General features: G+C 36.8%; 1 pseudogene; it reads right to left on the bottom strand.

Annotated features, from left to right (window-relative positions):
* Positions 1 to 2,730: 2,730 nt before the first annotated feature.
* On the bottom strand, positions 2,731 to 3,351 carry LOC130934390 (transcription factor TCP7-like; annotated as a pseudogene).
* Positions 3,352 to 16,480: the final 13,129 nt, after the last annotated feature.

Here is a 16,480-nt window from a genome sequence, read left to right as displayed (position 1 = left end):
TGCTATACATACAAGTCTTTTTTTGGCATATAAATCTATACAAGTCAGCCCAAGCCCAACAAAAACAACTCTCAATTTAAAGAGCGTGTAAACACGCGCTTCCTCAACTTTGAATAGCGCGAAAATGAGAAACGGTTCTTCTTCGACGTTTTTATTCCACGTTCTTCCTCCTGCTCCTTCTCCTTCTTCTTCTTATCCTTCTTCTTTGCATTCCTCCTCATTTTTCTTTACATTCTTCTTCTTCTTCTTCTTCTTCTTCTTCTTCTTCTTCTTCTTCTTCTTCTTCTTCTTCTTCTTCTTCTTCTTCTTCTTCACGTTTTCATCCTCATCGTGGTTATTTTATTGTTGTTGTTGTTGTTGTTGTTGTTCTTCTTCTTCTTCTTCTTCTTCTTCTTCTTCTTCTTCTTCTTCTTCGCGTTTTCATCCTCATCGTGGTTATTTTATTGTTGTTATTGTTACTGCATTTTGTTCCTCCTCCTCTTTCTATTGATTTTGCAACATTATGTATTTTTTTCTGCTTTGTTTGATTTTTTTCTCCCAAGAAGAATTATAAGAAAATGAAATAAGAAGATGAGAAGGAGGAAGAGGAAGAGTTTTGAATTATGCAGAACTTATCAAAATAAAAATACACCCAAATATTTTCGTGTTACACCCAAATTTGCTGCAAATACAGAAAAATATTTTCTCTAATGCTGTATTTTGTTTTCTTCTTCTCTTTTTCCTTATTTCTTTCTTTTTTTTAGTTAAATTAATATAAATTCATCCTCTTGCAAGTAATTTTGCAGCATTATGTATTTCTTCTTCTTCTTTGTTTGATTTTTTTTGTTTTTATTCTTGTTAAGAGAGTAAAATAAGAAGAAACTTGAGAAGGTAAAACAAAAAGGAAAAGATGAATAAGAAAAAAGAAGAAGATGGTGATGATGATAAAAAAAGAAAAAGCAGTAGAAGATGAAGAGGAGAAAGAGGAATAAGTTTAAATTATGCAAAATTTATCAGAATAAAAATACATCCAAAATTCTTAAAATACACCTAAATATCTTCGTGTTACACCCAAATATCTCCGTGTTACACCCAAATTTGCTGCAAATACATAAAAATGTTTCTTCTAATGCTACATTTTTTTCTTTGAAATTGAACTACACCTTAGTCATTTGATTGGATTCAAAACAATAAATGGAGGAGAAGAAATTCTAATAAAAAAAGAAGAAAAAAGCACGAAGCACGTGAATATAAATGACTTGTAAAGACTTGTATAGAAAAAATACTTGTACATGGAGAATAATTCTTAAAGCATATCTAATAAATAAATTTAAATAACTAGATTTTACATAACTGTTACAAAAATAACATAATTAAAAAAATTGTATACAAGCAATATTTTTTAAAAATGGAATTTCATAATTAAAAATGTTTCATTTCTTTATTTTCTCAAAATAATTATTTTAATTTATTAGTGATTGCAAATCTGACCCAACATTATAAGTCATAATCGTAGTTGATTATAGTGCAATTGATTATAAATTATTGTAACTTGCCCCGTTTGGTTCAAATCGTAATTAGAATTAGAACCCCAATTCTTGGAAAGCATTAATTGAGAGAAAAAAGGAATGTGTTAATCATGAGTTGGGAATTGAGATGGCTCGCTGTTTAAGGAATTTAGAATTTACCAATCCAAAATCAAAAACAGCGTGTGATATTCATATTAGAGTAAAGGACAAATCCGTCCCTGACCTTTTTTTTTGCGGACATTTTCGTCGCCGAGGATTAAAAAATACTTTAATGTCCCTGACCCTTCGAAAAAGTGGACATATTTATCCCTCCGTTAGAGTTGTTTCGTTTGCCCTGACGGAAAATGGTGACGTGGCTCCCGTGGCGCTGACCTGGCCGTTACGGACTGCCACGTTGGATGGGCTTTTGAAAATAGGACGTATTAGTCCCCAGGGACCAAAACGTCTTCGTTTCTCCCCCACCCCCAATCTATGAAATCCTGTAACCTCAAAAAACACTGGTCTTTCACCCACACTATAATGACTTCAGAAAACAACATCATGATGAACAAGAAAATATCATTAACAAGAACAACACATGAATTCTTTCACAAAACCCATATCATTAACAAGAACAACACATGTGAAAGTGAAAGAAATAGAGAGATTGAGAGAGAGGATAGCATTGACTACTCACCACACCACTCACCATCCATCAAGCTGTGCCAAAACCCATATGATTAACAAGAACAACACATGAATTCTTTCACAGGAATTGGAATGTAGTGTGGTGTGTTGTGTTGAGTTGTGTACTCCAATAAATTGGGAACAAAGTTGACTTGAGCTTGACCACCATTAACACTAAATTTACTAGTTGCACTTGAGTTGGCTGCAACAACAACCAAACTTGTACACTCCATTAGGATTTAGGACATGATGGACGAGAGTAAGTGAAAAACTCAAAAACCAAGCAACCAATAATGCAATCCCATTATCATTACAAAGCTTATTAGTCTCCCCAACTTGGAGAACTTTACTTTCTTTTAATCACAACCAACATTATGAATTTTCAAGCTGCATTTGCACTTGCACACAGCAAACACTGATGATCAAGGTTCTAAAAACTGCTTCCAGCCTCAATCTGCAGCAATTCATCATCATCATAATAAATAACTTAAAACAAATCCTAATTGAATTCATGGACTTCTCCACTAAAAAAACTAAAAACAAAAGAGTCCTAAACCTAAAATTTTCTGGGCCCTCTCGACTTAGAGGCCAGCAAATTCAGATATCCAGAAAGGTAATTTCCTAGCCTCGCCGCCGAAGCTTCTCCCATGGCTTGTTGCTACTGCTGATGCCGATGATGAACGAACAAAGAAGCTTGTTGCTATTGAGACACCGACACCGCCGCTGACTGCACAACCATCTCCAGCGGAGGAGCAGCCGCTACGAAACTCTAAATTTGACCAAAATCGGGCCTAGCCGGGAGGGCCCAGAGCCCCGCGGGAGCTCCGGGGCCTACTAAGGACCCCATGGCGGGCCCCATGAAGACGCCGTCGGCCTTGGCAGAAGTGTCGTCGTCGGTGCGTATGCGCTTGCCGAGTATGAAGGGATTGGGAGCCAACAAGGGCTTGTGGTCGAGCGAAGACGCTGCGGAGGTTGAGGAAGGAGAAGAGAGAGAGCCAGCACCGCCGCGTACGGAGACGGAAATGGAGGAGAAGCTGGCAGGAGTGGTTCTGGTTCTAGTAGTGGCGATGATTGAGGGCTTGGCCTGGCGGAGGAGCCACTCGATGGTCTGGCCGTCGGACTTGGGGCCGAGCTCCGTCGGATGCCGTGAGTCGGAATGCTCCCTTTCTTCCTTCATCCGCTTCACCTTCACACTGCATTTGAAGGATTAGGGCTCACAGGATTTCATAGATTGGGGGTGGGGGAGAAACGAAGACGTTTTGGTCCCTGGGGACTAATACATCCTATTTTCAAAAGCCCATCCAACGTGGCAGCCCGTAACGGCCACGTCAGCGCTACGGGAGCCACGTCACCGTTTTCCGTCAGGGCAAACGGAGCGACTCTAACGGAGGGATAAATATGTCCACTTTTTCAAGGGGTCAGGGACATTAAAGTATTTTCCAATCCTCGGAGACGAAAATATCCACAAAAAAAAAAAGAACAGGGACGGATTTGTCCTTTACTCTTCATATTATGATATGGGTTTTGCTAGTTGTGTCTTGTCTGCATAAGCTAATTATTGTAAAAATTAATTATTTTTTATAATTTTAATACATTAAAAATATTTAAAAAAATTATATTATTATATTTTTAAAATATATTTTTAGAAGATAAATTAATTAAATTCTTATGATATTTATGTTAGACATATAAATATTTATTAGTATATATATATTTAAATTTTTGAATAAATAATTTTATAATATAATATTTAAATTATTAATTTATTTTTATTTATCAACTCAAAATAATTAGTCTTCAAAATAATTTAATAACTATGTGAATTTTAATTATTTTAATTTATTTATTAATTATATTTTAATAAAAATTAAAGATAATGACTATAAAAATATTATTTGTATATAATTTATTAAGTATATTTAATTTTAACCATTTAAATCAATCTAATGACTATAAATATATTTTTAGTAGAGATATTCAAAGCCGATCCAATCAAAATAAAACCGATCAATAAAAAAAAACCAATAACTAAACAAACTAAAAATAATAAAAAATAAATTTTTATAGTTTTTGTTTGGCTTGATTTAGTATGCGGTTTTTATATCAAAAATTTAAACCAAATCAAATTGAATCGATGAATATTTTATATCAATTAATTTTATAAAAATACTTTGACTTCACCTAAATCCTAATACACTCACTCATTCAGCATTCATGCTGCACACATAAACTCCTCTCTCACTCACGCACTTACGTTGTACAAACTTTTCTATCACTCACTCATTCAGTCTTAGTCTTCACTCTCCTCACTCTCTCAATCACAATCCTCTTTACTGTCGCCGTCCATCAACTAGCATTTCCATCTCGTCATCCGCTGAAACCTTACGCTATCCAATAGTCGACTTGTGATTGATTTAAAATTTTGAAGCCTTAGGATTTTTATGTTTTTAATTTTGTTTTTAAATTCTGTTTAATTTGTTATAAGCTCATAATTTCATATAAATGATTCTAATTTTGATGTTATGTTTTAAACTCTTCCGGCCTTAGTTTTTTTTAATTTTATGTGTAAATTCAGCTCTATTTATTACTTCACTATAAAAGAAGCAAATACTAGCGGCATTTTTTTCGTTTTGCGCCGTTGCTAAACAGAATACTAGCGGTTTAAGAACTGTCCTCCTTTAGGGTGCAGGGATTGAGTTTTGCAACGATTTTAAGCAACCGTTGGTATAACCGCCACTATTCAGATATTTTGTGTTGAATTGATTTGCGGCGATTTCGAACAGCCACGTTATACCCAAACACGATTTTCGCATTTTTATGTGACGATCACTAACCGCCGCTATTTGGTGCTGCAATTTTTTACAAAACTTTATTTTCGGCAGTTATTAACTGCCGCTATATTAAAACCCACACAATATTTCGAATTTATTTTTGTTGGTTACAAACCACTACTATCTGTTGCTGCTAATTTTTTAAATTAACATATATTAATTTGTTTTTTTTAAATATTATGGGAATATTTTTTTTGTTTTTTTTTTGGGATTATTTTTAAATTTTAAAAACTTTGTCAATTTTTTCTAAAAATCTAAATTGAGGGTGAAAAATCATGAAAATTTAACTACGAAATAAACTAATATATTTATATTAATATTAATAAAGTATTTCTCTAATTAATAAAGCTGCATATTCAACTTAAAAAATATATATACTTCAAATAAAATAATATCAAATCTTAATTTCTATTTTTCGCTGTGTCCATCCAAAGAATTCATCCGTGCAGCAATGTCTGGTGATAGCTCCCCACCTTGCCATTGAATTAGATAACTTAGTATACTCTCTATTACCTGCCCCTTTACCTTCTCTGCTACTACGTCATCCTCTATTGACTTTCTTTTCAATTTTCCTACTGGTACTTCATTCTTCACTGTCTTTCTTTTCAATTTCTCGGTTGTCACCTTTGCCTGTAGTTCAAACAGCACCCTTTGGGCCTCTTCTATTTGAGCTCCATCCACCGGTGGTTGCAAACTCGGACGAAAGAGTTAACTTGAAGTTGGTTCGACGCACGACACGCACTCTACCCAAGTACTCTTTTCTGAGAGCTTAGGCAAAGGAATCATTTTTAGACAATATTCTAGTGGATTCATCACGCTACTCAATCTCCACAAATTTTTTCATACAGACGTAAATAAGCATACATAAACAATTACGGGCTAGAGCATATTCAATACAAAATATTTGAATTATGTCTCAGTATCCTGTTTGGTTTAACATAAAAATAGAGACCGAAATCAGTCAAGTTACTAAAATATCCTTACTAACCCTAACGTGACTACAATAACACAAACTCACCCACTTTCCATCTCCACTAAGTGCCGCACCCACTCTGTTTCTCTCAAACTCTAACTTTGTGATGAATCTCTTTCCCTCAGTCTCCATCCAGACTCTAGTGTATTTCACTCATCCAGTTTTTGCTAGCAGTACGTGCCTTGGTTCCTTTTTTTCAGTAGCGCCTTGGTTTTTGCAGACTCCAGTGCCCTTCCCTCCAGTTTTCGCAGCACCATCGAGCTAGCTACACAATTGGTTCCCCTCTTCTCTGATCCCATGCATCGTCGTTCTCTGCGTCATTGAGCCTTTCTGCTTGTGCTTCAGGATCTTCCTCTCGGAGAGGCTGTGGAGTCGAGTGAGATTGGAGGGATGGTGGTGGCAGTGGTGATGAGCAAAAATTGAATTTGTTCATTGATACTAGTAAGTATACCAGATCATTCAAGTAATACTACGGTGAGTGGATATCATTCCTATGGGAATTAAAGGATTGAGCATACAAATATCGAGTTAAATAACTAACTAGATCAATGAATGCTAAAATCTAGAATGCTCGAGTGTTGAATGCTAGAAAGAGGACAGTGACCATATGCTTGATGAAGGTTAAGGGATTCGGAGATGTTTAAACCTTAGGAAAATCAAACCTTGTTTACCTATTCTAAAGCATGCATAGATCTTTTCACGACAAACCTTAATTAACTGATTTCCAATGTCCTGGCTCCTCAGTTTCTCCTCATTAAACTAACCACCAATGTCTTGGTCAATCAATTAATTGAAGAGGTTAAGTACAAATCTGATTCAGCTCCTCATAAGATTCAAAAGTAGTCTTTAGGTCAGATTATATATCATGTATCCAAGCTAGTCCTATTTGATTGAATCTTATAAGAAAATACAATTTTTAAAAGTTCTTATAATCCGTATTATATGTCACGTATTCAAAACTAGAGTGATTGAAAATCATGTATGTGTCGCACACTTTAAAAACCACTATGTCTAGTCAATTCAAAAATTCACATGAAAGAATTTTCAAGCATAATTCGAATATTAGATCTGTCGAAGCAATAAATAAATTCAAGATGGGATTAGCATACATTTCAATACTACTAATCCTTTAAGGATGAAGAATGAATAACTCAATCATGAAATATATCAATGCAATAATTTAAAATAAAAGAAAACTTAGATTAATAAACCATAGAAACACAAACAGATCTCCTAATCCTTTGATAGAGAGATTAGTTACTCATTGAGGAATGAAGAAAAATAATGAAAAATGAAAAGTAGAAGAAGGTATGGAATTGGATTCGAATATCCTCTCTCGGATGTTTTACTTATGAACCTTGTTCACTTATTTATATCCTAAGTTCTATCTAGAATTCAAATTCAAAAACTAAATCTAATCTTATCTTTAGAAAAGAAAAGATAACTACCTACTTAAATCAAATCAAATCTTAACAATGAATCAAATATAATCTAAAAATAAATCTTAACAATCAAATCTTATCCTTCTAGAAGAAGTTAATGCCACTAATCATTTGAATCTTGAATCTTTCGATTAAATTTTATAACTTTTTGAAAGGAGGAATGGGCTTGGGCTTCAAGTTTTGGTATTTTGGGTGCTAATTTTCGAAACCAAAATATGCTGGTTGTGCGCGACTCAAACTAAACGTCCATTCTAGACACACGCATATCATTCTGATGTTTTGGATGTTAGATTTCTAGCACCACTAGAATAGTCTCATTTGGAGCTCTATAGCTCAAGTTATAATCACTTGAGTACGAAGAGGTCAGGATTGATAGCGATTCATAGATTCCTCTTTAGTTGTAAATTTTCTTGAACATGTAACCTGAATCCACAATAATTCTAAAACAATTCCAAATACTATATTAGTTTTAAAAGTCCACTAGAAACATAAGAATTTTTTATTTAAAACTAAGAAAACTAATAAAAAAAGAAACATAAAAACTACATAAGATTCCTAGGCATCACAACACCAAACTTAAAACTTTGCTTGTCCTCAAACAAAAAGAAAGATAAACGGAGTTTAGCTTAATGAAAAAGAATTGAAGGCTTTTGAAATCCTTAAGTCCAAATCAAAAGTGGAGTTTTTAATGGTCTCTTTGATTATAAGTGGATTTCTCTTATCCAAATAAGTCTTGAATATTTAGGAATCAAGAATCTTTTCAAAAATAAAATTTCGGATTGTGTTATGAGAATCCTTTTAAACTTATTTGATCCTTGTATCACTTTGCCTTACATTTTAACGGAGAGAAATTTTTGAAGTTTCTTGACTCTAAATGTTTCGTCTTGAGGTAGCTCTTAGCGAATTTTCAATTGATAATCCCAGGACAATTGGCCCAAGTTACTGGGTGATAAACCACCCCTCAGAACTAATTATCCAAGCCTCTCCTAAACACAATCACACCACAAGCACATAACTAGACATTTTGTTCATCTAGATATCGATGCCCATAGCCTCTTTAGACTCTAAATGGTTTGTCTTAAGGCAACTCTTTAATGTGGGCTTTCAATCGATAATCTCGAGCCAGTTGGCCCAAGTTATCGTTGATGAGATTTCCCTCGGATTTAATCACCCAAGTCTCTCCTTGAAACATAAACATCACAGGCTCATAATTAGGCTCTAATCATTGGTGGTTAGAGCCTTATTGATTTTGAATATTCATGATTTTTCCATACTTCTTTCTTGCTTACTTACTTTCTTTCTTTCTCCCTCTTTTTCTTTTTATTTCAAGGATTTTGAAAGTCTGGAATCTCAAAATATGTTTCTAGAATCTCTATTTTCTTGGAGATTTCTTTTTCTTCTCTTTTCAGACTATTCAAATATTTTAAATCCATAGAATATAATCATGCTCACTACTGACCACCACATTTCAATTTGGATTTTTTTTTTGAAAACTTCAATTTGTTTATTAAAGAGCTACTTTCTTCACATAAGTGGAGTGCTTAGAGCACAGGTACAAGAGTAAGTACTAAAAATAAAAACAAAGAAAATAAAAAATTGAAAAAGAAATATAATGCATAAAAAAAAAGAAAACAAAGAAAAAGAAAAACAAAGATAAAATAAAAAAAATAAAATAAAAGAAAAACTAACCACCAAAATAAAATAAAGTTACCAAATTTTACTCATTATCATCGTCATTCTTGTCTTTTGTCTCTGAACTTTCTTCATGTGTTCTTCTATTATTCGAAAGCTCTTGTTTTTTCCTTAACCACTAACACCAAATTTAGAGATTTGTCAAATTTCTATGTTTAATTGATTTAGGGAGTATGAAGATTATGTTTTTGCTTGAGCAAGAAGGACGAAAAATAGTGAGGAGATGACAAACAAAATGGTGGGAGGAAGACAAATAACATAGTGATAATTATCAAAAGAAAAAGAAACAAAGATGATCATACAAGCAAAAGTTACTCTTTTTTAAAAAAAAAAAGTTAAACATAACTAGGGGTGGCAGGAGTACCCGAACCCGCGGGTACCCGACCCGCTCTAACCCGGTCGGGGCGGGTTTAAACCCGACCCGGAGCGGGGCGGGTTTTGACCAGGACGGGTGGAAGAGCGGGGCGGGGCGGGGTCGGGGTCAGGCTAAACCCGCCCCGGAGTACATATATATATATATACCATTTTAAGTTTTTAGGGTTTCTAATCCTCACAGCCACCACTGTACTTATTTCATTTTTTCATTTATGCGTTTCTCTTCAGCCCCAAAGAACCCTAGCGGAGAAGACTGAAGAGGGAAGGAAAGACACTTCCTCTTCTCCTCAGTGAACCTCAGATCTAGTGACCTTCATTGCGCCATCGAGCCTTCCGCCGAGCTTGTCGCCATCGCTGCGCTGCCGTCCTGCCAAGCCCGTCGCCGAGTCGCTCCTACTGCACTGTCGTCCTGTTGGCGCCGTGTCGTCGCCCTGCTGAACGCTCGAATTTACTCATCGTTGGCTCGTTGCTGCACTACCAAAGCTACTGAGTGAACCCCTCTTTCTCACCGTCTTCCTCCAAGTGGTAAGTTTCCCTGTCTCTGCGTTGCCTCTTTGATCAGATTAAATCAATATCTAAGTCCAAGAAACTTAATATGTATGAATCATGAAATATATATATATATGAGATAAAATATAGAAAATTAATTTTTGTAACTAGTTAAGTACCCAATTTTTTTTCCATCACAGGTTGCATACCATTGCTTAGATTAAGAATTTTTCCTTCACAGTATGTGTATTAGGGTATTGCTTGCCAAATTAATGCTAGATTTGCCTTCACAGTATCTGTAGCTTTAATTATTTTTAATTTCATAGTTTTGGTTAGAGTTTGAGTAGTTAGAGTTTTTACTGTTTTCTCTTGTGATTGAGGTATTGCTTGCCAAATTAATGTTAGAGTTTGCCTTCACAATATTTTCATACAATTTCTTGCCAAATTAATGCTAGACTTTGCCTTGACAGTATTTGTAGCTTTAAATATTTTTAATTTCATAGTTTTTGTTAGAGTTTGAGTAGTTAGAGTTTTTACTGTTTTCTCTTGTGATTGAGGTATTGCTTGCCAAATTAATGCTAGAGTTTGCCTTCACAATATTTTCATACAATTGCTTGCCAAATTAATGCTAGACTTTGCCTTGACAGTATATGTAGCTTTAAATATTTTTAATTTCATAGTTTTGGTTAGAGTTTGAGTAGTTAGAGTTTTTACTGTTTTCTCTTGTGATTGAGGTATTGCTTGCCAAATTAATGCTAGAGTTTGCCTTCACAATATTTTCATATAATTGCTTGTCAAATTAATGCTAGACTTTGCCTTAACAGTATCTGTAGCTTTAAATATTTTTAATTTCATAGTTTTGATTAGAGTTTGACTAGTTAGAGTTTTTACTGTTTTCTCTTGTGATTGAAATTTTATGTTTGAAAAATTTTTGAGCTGTCCCTTTTACACTACTGCGTTTTGGTCAATAACTTAAATACCAAATTGTTTTTGATTTTAGTTGGTAGGTGTGTGTCTTTGATTTTTGCTTGACATTTTCTTTTCAAATGGGATGTGGGTTTCACACTCTAACCACTGCAAATTAAAGAAAAAAGAGTTGTTATCACTTACTAGATTTGTTTCTACATTTTCCTTTAATACCATTTACTCAACTTGTTATTTTTCTGCTTAAAGTTAGCAACTTACGGGCTTGATGGGGATAAAATTTTGAACTTTTATGCTGTTTAGTTCAATTACTATGTCAATTTATGTTCAGTTTGTAATACCCGGTCTAACCGAAATTAATTAAATAATGAGTTAAGTAGGAGCGAATATGGTCGGAAGATTTGGCAATTGGAATTTGATGATTTCAATATGATATTTGGATTCAGTGAATTTTTCCGAGTCGGAAGACATAGTTTTCTGCGTAAAAGCGCGCAGTGGAATTTTGACCGGCAGTACCGGCTGAGACCTGTCTGGTGCTGCAGCTGAGAAAGTTGATTATGAGTAAATAGGATTAAGAAATGAGGAATTATGATTGGGGGAGGTAGAAATATTTGAAGTGTGATTTAAAGCGCTAATGTTAAAGGTTTTGGTTCAAAATTGGGCCAACGGACAAAAATAAGTGAACTGGGCCTAAGTGGGTCCAAGACCCAACATATATAAACATTAGTTATGAGCATTTCAGCTCATTTTTACCCTAAAAGAGGGTTGGGGCGCTGAAATTGAGAGGAGGGAAGAGAAGAGAGGAAAACCTAACTCTCTTTGATCTTCAAATCACCATAACTTGAGCTACGGAGCTCCGATTGACGAGCCGTTTGCGGCCACGCGTCGCTCTTCTCATCCTCTACATTTCTATCTAAGTTTTGTGGTGAGTATTCCATTCATCTCTGCCCAGTTTTCGAAATTCCCCACTGTTACACGTTTTTGGGAAGTTAGTGTTGAAATCTTGTGATTTTGGGTGTTTAGGGATACTCCAACATGGATTCTAAGTGGGTTATATCCCTACTTCATATGGGCTGAGGTAAGAAGTGCTCAAACCCTTGTGATTTGTCATTTTTATGAGCCCTAGGTTGATGTATGTATGTGATATTGGTTATGTTAGTGCATTTGATGGTTTTGGTGCACAATTGGGAGATTGGTGTTGCTTGTGGAGCTTTGGTGAGGCTTGGAGCTAAGGGTTGGTGGAGACTTCCATAGAAGAGGCTCAATTGATTTGGCTACAAGAGGTACGGTTTAAGTTTCATTTAAGTACCGTGTGTGTGATGAGAATTCCTAGGCTAGATGCCCCTAGGATTAAGTTTGGATTGTGTAAATGGTTGATGCTAATATGCATAGTTGGTATGTAATGTGAATTGATGATTGGGTTGAGAATTGTGTGGCCTTGTATGCTCGGTGTATTGAAAATTTGAAGTATTGGATAATGAGTATTAATTTGTGGTTTATGCATTTAAATTGTGAAATTGGGCCGGAGGCCGTATATTTTGGGCCGGAGGCCGGAAAGAGGTAAGGAAGGTAAGTTGATGTGTGCATTGTATGATGACACAAGTGATTGGATGAATTTCATATAATGAATATATGAATGATTGGGTTGGTTATTGAATAATGAGGTTTGAGGAGTTGAAGTGTGGAAATTGGTAAATTTTGGGTGAAATAGTATAGATGAGGTATTTTTGATTTTGGTTGAGATATATTATGTGATCATATATGTGAGTATGATTATTGGTGCCTTGATGGTATGTTAATGCATGAGAGATATGTATGTTGTGATATATGCTTGAGAAATGGTTGAGATCGATTTGGGGATGAAACCACGTGATAGTGGGTATGATATTGATCATGTATAATGATGGTTGAATCGAAATAGTATTGTTGGAAATTGGGATGAGGAAGGATGTATGACATGTTGATATGTTTGTAATTTAGCCATTTGTTTGAAATGGGTAAAGATGGTTATATGGCGGTTTGTGAATTGTGGTAAGGTGTTAATGTATGAGTTGAGGAGGCTTGATGTTGATTTTGGTATATTTTGATTGGTTTCAAAAAGGGTTGAAATTGGCATGTTTTGGTTGATTTTGAAAAGAGTTGAAAATGGTTTGTTTTGAAAATGGCACTTTGTGGTTTTATATGAAAAACATGGTTTTTGGGCATACTTTGACGGGACATAACTTGGACTACGGATCTTTGTTTTGTGCCAAATCTGTTAGAAATGAAATTGGATCCGGGATGTCCATGCCGTTCGAAGAACGGGTGAAAAACGATTTAAAATGAGGAAGTTATGTCCGTCGGAAGATTGGGGGTTGAAGCTGTGAATTCTGCAGTTTTGTAACTTAGTAAAATTTTAGCAGAATAACCCCTTGCGCGTGGGCGCACTTGGCGCGTACGCGCCGATCTTTCAGAAAACGCCATCCACGCGTGCGCGTGATGTGCGCGGCGCGCCGATAGTGCTGCACCCAATGCCCAGCCATTTTCCAGAGAGTTGTGCCAGAACTGTGCCAGCTTTGTGCCTGGGGCACGAGAGTATCCACGCGTACGCGTGGTTGATGCGTGCGCGTCGATTTGGCAAATTTTAATCCACGCGTTAGCGTGCATGACGCTTGCGCGTCGATGAGTTTTTAAGGACATCCACGCGTGCGCGTGGAGTACGCGTACGCGTGGCATTGTCTTCATGCCAAAGTTGATATTTGAGTTTTAAAAGCCAAATCTCATACTTCTAAGCCTCCGATCTCACCACTTATATCTTAAATATTTATGATATGCCTAGCTATTAGAAAAGGGCTAGTGAATGAGGTAACTTGCGAGTGAAGCAAGGGGAAAATGAATAATCAATGAGGATCATTGAGGATTATGTGAGATGTGGAGGATGGTGGTGGAAGTGCTTGTTATGCCATTGGCCGAAGGGCCGTAATTGTTTATGTATTGGCTGGTTCTGGATTGAACCGTGAGCCGGAATAGCTGTGTAAGCTATGATTATTGGCTGGTTCTGGATTGAACCGTGAGCCGGAATAGCTGTGTATGCTATGAATATTGGCTGGTTATGGATTTAACCGTGAGCCGGATGGCTGATATGGATGTTGATCCATGGATGAGAATTCATGCATGTTTATGCTGAATTATTGGTAATTGTGATTTGCACTTCCACTATCTGAGTTACGAGTTTCCCTGGGTAGTAGTAGTGGCTAGTCCACTTGCTCCGGGTGTGAGACGAAAAATGATGTTTATGATAAATGAGTTAATTATGGAGTTTTGAATGAATGTAACTCAGATACCTGGGTAGTAGCAAGGGTTGTGGTTCGTCCCGCTTGCTCCGGGTCAATGCTTGTGTTTTCTCTCTGGTTGTAAGGGTGACAGGGCACCGATACCCTCTAATGGCGACAGGGCGCAGATACCCTCTAATGGCGACAGGGCGCAGATACCCTCTAATGGCGACAGGGCGCATATACCCTCTAATGGCGACAGGGCGCAGATACCCTCTAATGATAATAATGCGCAACAGAGAGACTGTGCCCGGGTTAGCTACCGGACACGTCGGGTTGGCTTGATAACCGACAGATGATATCATCAGCCATAGGGCAGGCATTCATCATTTGCATATGTTTGAATTGTTTGGGTTTGCCTATTTGTTTTGGATTTCTATATCATATATGCTATGTTACCTGATTACATGCTACTTGTTCTACTTGTACCTTATTTGTGTATTACTTGTCCGTATTGCTTGTGTTTGTACAACTGAGAGATCCCTCATGATGGTGTTGGTGGATGATGGGGGCTGTTCTTGATGAGATGAATTGATAATGCGATTGCATAATGATGATGATTTTCGAATGAGATCATTTGAGCTCCCTGGGTAGACGCAGTGATGTGATTTCACTAGCTCCAGGCGAGGGCATGATGTATTGATATAGAGTTGCTGAGGCAGAATAACTGATGATGGTTTTGCTTATGATTTTGAGTCTGATTCGTGAAGGAATCAGCGAATTGGAAAACATGTGTAACATGAACTAGATTTAGTATCCCTTTACGACAGATGCCTACTTATGGATTAGTGAGAATCTAGGCTAGATACTTGGTGAAAAGGAGTTTAGGATGCTTAGTGAGTTTTTATTGCAGTGCATTGGATTTATTTGGCACTTTTACCGTACTGGGAACCCATGGGCCCGGGGTTCTCATTCCGTATATATCTCTTGTTTTTCAGATACAGGTTCAGGTGCTCAGAAGTGAGCTGCGGTTCGTCTAAGAGACGGCGAAGATATTTATTTTCTCTACTTTGTGTTTTGCTTAGAATCTCTCCACCTTTGTTTTGAAAGGATTATATTATGTATTGAACTCTTTTGGAACTTGCCTATAGAGGCTCTTATGTTTCCTTTGGGAGAGATTAGGATGTACTGTTGTCAACTACTTTCATACTGTACCCTAGCCGGCCTAAACTTCGCGGGTCGCGACTAGTGGCTATTACTTATGTTATATATATCTATCCGTTATCTATCTCTTAATCTCCTTTATGCCTTGTCCGTTTATCGCTTTCGGCTTCACAGTTTAACTTTTCGTTGTCGAAACGTGAGTGATACGTCTTCGCGATTTTATTTCTACTCTTTTCAGGCTTCTCGATTAATACTCCTTTCGAAATTAACTACATTTATATATTAAAAATCCACCTGAGAGTCGTACCACCGTAATATCATTGACTTATGACTCGAGCATAAGGATTTGAATATTAGGGTGTTACATTATGGTATCAGAGCAGTTCGTCCTCGTGAGCCTGAGGGATGGAACTGCTTATGCTTCAATGCATACTCTGAGTCTGTGCCTGTGCTAGTTAGGGTATCTAACCGATACATCTAGCATGAAGTCCATGAGTGTACCTTTGGTACTTTGAAGCACTATACTTCCGATATTGAGACTGATCAACTTGATATCGATTGTTTGGTGTGTATAGGAACCAGATGGCGCCTCGTGGACCCAGTCGGGGACGTGAGAGAGATCGTACTAGCACGCAGGAACCGGAAGTCAACCTGAATAACCCGGTAAACTTTATGGCGGCATTGGAGAATATGGCTGCTGCTATGCAAGCCACTGCGGAGGCTCTTGGGCAACAGATAAACAATAATGGCAATGGTGGAAGAGGAACTCAAGGCCCGATGACACTGGCAACTTTCTTAAAAGTTAATCCACCTAAGTTCAAGGGAACCACTAATCCGACTGAAGCTGACACTTGGTTTCAGGCCATGGAGCGAGCACTGCAAGCACAGTTGGTGCCTGAAGAGCAGTGTGTTGAATTTGCTACCTATCTGCTCACGGAGGAAGCATCGCATTGGTGGCAAGGGGCTCGACGTCTCCTGCAGCAGGGGAATGATCCTATCACCTGGGGTGCCTTCCAAGTGGAATTTTATAAGAAGTACTTCCCGAATTCTGCTAGAACGGCCAAGGAACTTGAATTACTGCAACTGAAGCAGGGTACAATGTCCATATCTGAGTATACGGATAAATTTGAGGAGTTATCCAGGTTTTCTCGTATGTGTCAAGGAA

The sequence above is a fragment of the Arachis stenosperma genome, chromosome 6 (assembly GCF_014773155.1).
Source record: "Arachis stenosperma cultivar V10309 chromosome 6, arast.V10309.gnm1.PFL2, whole genome shotgun sequence".
Classification (NCBI taxonomy): domain Eukaryota; kingdom Viridiplantae; phylum Streptophyta; class Magnoliopsida; order Fabales; family Fabaceae; genus Arachis; species Arachis stenosperma.
The sequence above is the reverse complement of the archived record's forward strand: the minus strand, read 5'-3'. Positions and strand labels throughout refer to the sequence as shown.